Raw genomic sequence first — 6,222 nt, 5'->3', positions numbered from 1 at the left:
CTGAGCATGCGCGCACGGCGGATTTCGCGTCATCAGTAATTGCAAAGCGACACGACCGGAGGCTGCGCATGCGCGCTCTGCACGGCGGGATTACGATCTTGTTTGCCTTAGCGGGTAAACGCATTAACTGTGAGGCAGGAGGAGAATGCGGGGCGGGCTGCGGAGGGAAGCTAGGAGAGGGGGGTGCTGCGGTATTCACGGCGGATATGTCGTCACAAGGCGAGGAGAAAGGAGACATTTGGCGAAAAGTGCGCGTTACATGCCTGGGGGCGCTAGTAGTGCTGTGTGGGGCTACTGCAGGATGGTGAGAGATGGCAGTGTTACCGGACCGCGACACTGACAGGAAATCATCACTAATTCCTTGCTAAGACCCATGTCTCTTCCTGTACATCTTGTGCTTCAGCTTATGAGAACATTGGGAATATTTAGTCCCCTCAGTCTGTAGAAGGGATGGAACTAGGGTGTAGGCTATGTGGTGTATGGGCTGTGTAGGGTATAGGCTGCATGGTGTATGGGCTGTGTAGGGTATAGGCTGCATGGTGTATGGGCTGTGTAGGGTATAGGCTGCATGGTGTATGGGCTGTGTAGGGTATAGGCTGCGTGGTGTATGGGCTGTGTAGGGTATAGGCTGCGTGGTGTATGGGCTGTGTGGGGTATAGACTGCATGGTGTATGGGCTGTGTAGGGTATAGGCAGGGGCGGTCTTGGCATTTCTGGGGCCCCAAGCAAAGTTATGTCTGGGACCCCCCCCCCCCACTACATGCGCTCCACAACAATAGACCGCTGTGTGCTGCCCCCAGTAGTATATACCCCTTGTGTGCTACTGCCAGTAGTAAGTACCCCTTGTGTGCTGCCCCAATAGTATATACCTCTTGTGTCCTGCCCCCAATAGTATATACCCCTTGTGTGCTTCCCCCAGTAGTGTATGGACCCCTTTGTGTTCCCCCAGTTATATATAGCCCCCCGTGTGCTCCCCCAGAAGTATATAGACCTCCTGAGTGCTGCCCCAGTTGTATATAGACCCCCTGTGTGCTGCCCCAGTTGTACATACCCACTGTGTGCTGCCCCAGTTGTATATACCCCCTGTGTGCTCCCCCACTAGTATAAAGCCCCCCTGTGTGCTCCCTCAGTGGTATTTAGCCCCCCTGTGTGCTCCCCCACTTGGATATAGACCTCCTGTGTGCTCCCCCACTTGGATATAGACCCCTGTGTGCTCCTCTAGTAGTATATAGACTCCTGTGTGCTCCTCCAGCAGTATATAGACCCCTTGTGTGCTGCCCCCAGTAGTATACAGACCCCTGTGTGCTCCCCCAGTTATATATAGACCCCCTGTGTGCTGCCCCAAGCAGTATATAGACCCCCTGTGTGCCTCACCAGTAGTATATAGACCCCCTGTATGTTCCCTAGTAGTATATAGCCCCCCCGTGTTCCCACCCACTTGGATATAGACCTCCTGTGTGCTCCCCCAGTTGTATATATAGACCCCATTCTGCTGCCCCAAGTAGTATATAGACCCCCTGTGTGCTGCCCCCAGTAGTATATAGACCCCGCTGTGAAGCCCCAGTAGTCTATAGTCCCCCTGTGTGCTCCCCCAGTTATAGCCCCCCATTTATATAGACCCCCCCTGTGTGCTCCCCCAGTTTATATATTCCCCCGCTGTGCGCTCCCCCAGTTAAACAGACCCCTGTGTGCTCCCCCTCCCATATAGTATATAACACAATAAAACAAACACTTATACTCACCTGGGTCCGGGCGTCTCCTCTTCTCTTCACTCTTGTGGCCGCAGGAAGGGTTTTCCCTGCGATCACAAGAGGCTGCACTCTCCTTGTCCTGGCGCCGATGCTCCAGTGATGTCTGTGGCCACAAGAGTGACTGACAGGAAGGGAGCCAATGGCTCCCGCCCTGTCAGTTCTGCTGTTGCATGTAACTATGAGCGCTCATTACGAGTGCTCATAGTTACAGTTCAGATCGCAGCAGAGAGCGGGGCAGCGGCCCTGTCCAGCAGTCTTGAGCGGGGTGTGGGGGCCCCCCTGGTGTTGGGGGCCCCAAGCGATCGCTTGGGGTGCTTGGTGCCGAAGACCGCCACTGGGTATAGGCTGCATGGTGTATAGGCTGTGTAGGGTATGGGCTGTGTGGGGTATGGGCTGTGTGGGGTATGGGCTGTGTGGGGTATGGGCTGTGTGGGGTATGGGCTGTGTGGGGTATGGGCTGTGTGGGGTATGGGCTGTGTGGGGTATGGGCTGTGTGGGGTATGGGCTGTGTGGGGTATGGGCTGTGTGGGGTATGGGCTGTGTGGGGTATGGGCTGTGTGGGGTATGGGCTGTGTGGGGTATGGGCTGTGTGGGGTATGGGCTGTGTGGGGTATGGGCTGTGTGGGGTAATGGGCTGTGTGGGGTATGGGCTGTGTGGGGTATGGGCTGTGTTGGGGTATGGGCTGTGTGGGGTATGGGCTGTGTGGGGTATGGGCTGTGTGGGGTATGGGCTGTGTGGGGTATGGGCTGTGTGGGGTATGGGCTGTGTGGGGTATGGGCTGTGTGGGGGTATGGGCTGTGTGGGGTATGGGCTGTGTGGGGTATGGGCTGTGTGGGGTATGGGCTGTGTGGGGTATGGGCTGTGTGGGGTATGGGCTGTGTGGGGTATGGGCTGTGTGGGGTATGGGCTGTGTGGGGTATGGGCTGTGTGGGGTATGGGCTGTGTGGGGTATGGGCTGTGTGGGGTATGGGCTGTGTGGGGTATGGGCTGTGTGGGGTATGGGCTGTGTGGGGTATGGGCTGTGTGGGGTATGGGCTGTGTGGGGTATGGGCTGTGTGGGGTATGGGCTGTGTGGGGTATGGGCTGTGTGGGGTATGGGCTGTGTGGGGTATGGGCTGTGTGGGGTATGGGCTGTGTGGGGTATGGGCTGTGTGGGGTATGGGCTGTGTGGGGTATGGGCTGTGTGGGGTATGGGCTGTGTGGGGTATGGGCTGTGTGGGGTATGGGCTGTGTGGGGTATGGGCTGTGTGGGTATGGGCTGTGTGGGGTATGGGCTGTGTGGGGTATGGGCTGTGTGGGGTATGGGCTGTGTGGGGTATGGGCTGTGTGGGGTATGGGCTGTGTGGGGTATGGGCTGTGTGGGGTATGGGCTGCGTGGGGTATGGGCTGCGTGGGGTATGGGCTGCGTGGGGTATGGGCTGCGTGGCGTATGGGCTGCGAAGGGTATAGGCTGCGCGGTGTGATGCGCTGCGCGGGGTATGGGCGGTCCATCCATACCAACCTGCTGATATCTCAGTGTGAAATGGATGCACCTCCAAAACGCTGTCATATTGAGTGTTTCAGGTTAAAAGTTGAAGTGCGCACTCAAGAATCACACTGATGGTATAAATTTTATATATATATATATATATATATATATATATATATATATAATCTCCTGGGGAGGGGGTACTTCTACTAGGGCTCATGTCATTGCTTTATTGGGTGACGTACAAAAAGTTACTAACAGCTGCCAGGGTGAAGCCCGCCCGACCTGGTGGAGCCTCTTAGACTTACCCCTTCCTCGAAGTCCCGGACCCTGTCCCTGTCGGAAGCCAAAGGACGCGCTCACCAGAGACTAGTCCGATGCCCATAGAGAATGACTGCTTCAGTCATTCTCTGTGGGTGTCGGACTCCTCTCTGGTGAGCGCGTGCACGGCTTTCAGTGGGGGGATAAGTATAAGGGGCTCCACTGGGGGGGTCGAGCGGGCTTTACCCTGGCAGCTGGGGTGACAGGTCCCCGTTAAGAAATGTAAACATCTGTGTTTAGAAGGTCAGCGCCATATTGTAATGGCTTCACTGAATATGCAAAATATAATGACATTCTTAAAGGGGAACTCCAGGTAGAGGTTGAAAAAAAATGAAACTTACCTATCTATTCCAGTTTTGAAACGACCAAAAATCCATTTGTTTTGGGGGGTTTTGTTCTGTATTGTGTTTCTGTACTTCCTGGTTGAGCAGTTCCCAGTATGCAGTACTGGTTCCAGAATGCAATGCTTTCCCTCAGTTGTTCATCACAGTTCACAGTCCTTGCAGCAGCTGCTTCAGGCCGGTCAGAGATGGTGAATCACTCAGGGGATTGGCGGATCCAGCCAAGCCTCCTGGGACATCACGCCCTGCCCCCTGTCTACATCATCAGCCTGTGCTCAGCAAACACACAATGTGAGACAGAGGCATGGAAGATTTGTCTCCTAAGGGGGGATAGCAGAAGGAGCAGGAGACAATGGATTGGCGCAGGGGCCATTTTTTTCTTCACTTCCTGGATGTCAATCAGCTACCAGTGAGGCAGAACTGTACAGATAGGGTAATACATTATATAGACACATCTATATAACTTTTAATAGAAATTTTTTTTTCCTTATGTGGAGTTCCCCTTTAACCCCTTGCCTCTAAAAAGCCTGTTTTGGCCTTAATGACCAGGCTCATTTTTCGAAATCTGACCTGTCTCACTTTATGCGCTTATAGCTCAGTGATGCTTTAACGTATGCTAGCGATTCTGAGATTGTTTTTTCGTCACATATGACACTTTATATTAGTAGCAAAATTTGGTCACTACTTTATGTATGTTTTGTGAAAAATATCATGAAAAAATTGAAAATTTAGCATTTTATGAACTTCTGAAATTCTCTGCTTCTAAAAAGGGAAGTCATAGCACATAAATTAGTTACTAAATCACATTACCAATATGTCCTCTTTATTCTGGCATAATTTGGGAAACATATTTTACTTTTTTAGGGTGTGATGGGGCTTAGAAATTTATTAGCAAATTATCACATTTTGTGAAAATTTCCAAAACTTATTTTTTTTAGGGACCAGTTCTTTTTTTTAAATGGATTTAGAAGGCTTGTATACTGTAAACCCCCATAAGTGACCCCATTTGGAAACTAGACACCTTAAAGAATTAATCTAGGGGTATAATGAGCATTTTAACCCTACAGGGGCTGGAGGAAAGTATTCACAATTAGGCCGTAAAAAAAATTGAAAATTAAAATTTTTAAATAATATATACGTTTAGATTAAAGTTTCTCATTTTCAAAAGGAACATGAGAAAAAAGCATGCCAAAATTTGTAACACAGGTTCTCCTGAATACAACGGTACCCATTATGTGGACGTAAACCACTGTATGGGCACACAGCCGGGCTCAGAAGGGAAGGAGCGCTAATTAGCTTTTTTTAATGCAGATTTTGCTGAAGAAGTTTCTGAGCGCCAGGTGCGTTTGCAGAGCCCCTGTAGTGTCCGCAGAATAGAATCCCCCAAAAGTCACCCCATTTTCAAAAGTACACCCCTCAAAGAATTCATCTTTGGGTAGGATGACCATTTTGACCCCACATGCATTAGAGGAAAGTATTCAAAATTAGACAGTAAAAATGAAAAACACGAATTTTTCCAATAATGTTTGTTTAGTTTGAAATTTTTTCAATTTCACAAGGAAAAAGAGAAAAAAAGTACCCCAAAATTTGTAACGCAGGTTATCCTGAATACAACGGTACCCCATATGTGGGCATAAACCACTGTATGGTCACACAGCCGGGCTCAGAAGGAAAGGAGCGCCAATTAGCTTCTTTAATGCAGATTTTGCTGAAGAAGTTTCTGAGCGCCAGGTGCGTTTGCAGCGCCCCTGTAGTGTCCGCAGAAGAGAAACCCTCCAAAAGTCACCCCATTTTGGAAAGTACACCCCTCAAAGAATTCATCTTGGGGTGTGGTGACCATTTTGACCCCACAGGTATTAGAGGAAAGTATTTAAAATTAGACAGTAAAAATGAAAAACTAGAATTTTTCCAATAATATGTTCGTTTAGTTTGAAATTTCTCAATTTCACTAGGAACAGGGGAGAAGCTGCATGCCAAAATCTGTAACGCAGGTTCTCCTGAGTAGAAAGGTACCCCATATGTGGGCATAAACCACTGTATGGGCACCCAGCCGGGCTCAGAAGGGAAGGAGCGCCAATTAGCATTTTCAGTGCAGATTTTTCCGAAGAAGTTTCTGAGCGCCAGGTGCGTCTGCAGCACCCCTGTAGTGTCAGCAGAATAGAACCCCCCCAAAAGTCACCCTATTTAGGAAAGTACACCCCTCAAAGAACTCATCTTGGAGTGCAGTGAGCGGTTTGACCCCACAGGTATTAGAGGAAAGTATTCAAAATGAGACAGTAAAAATGAAAAACTCGAATTTTTCCAATAATATGTTCGTTTAGTTTAAAATTTCTTAATTTCA

Source organism: Dendropsophus ebraccatus, chromosome 7 (genome assembly GCF_027789765.1).
Source record: "Dendropsophus ebraccatus isolate aDenEbr1 chromosome 7, aDenEbr1.pat, whole genome shotgun sequence".
NCBI classification, from domain to species: domain Eukaryota; kingdom Metazoa; phylum Chordata; class Amphibia; order Anura; family Hylidae; genus Dendropsophus; species Dendropsophus ebraccatus.
This window is presented reverse-complemented; position numbering follows the sequence as displayed.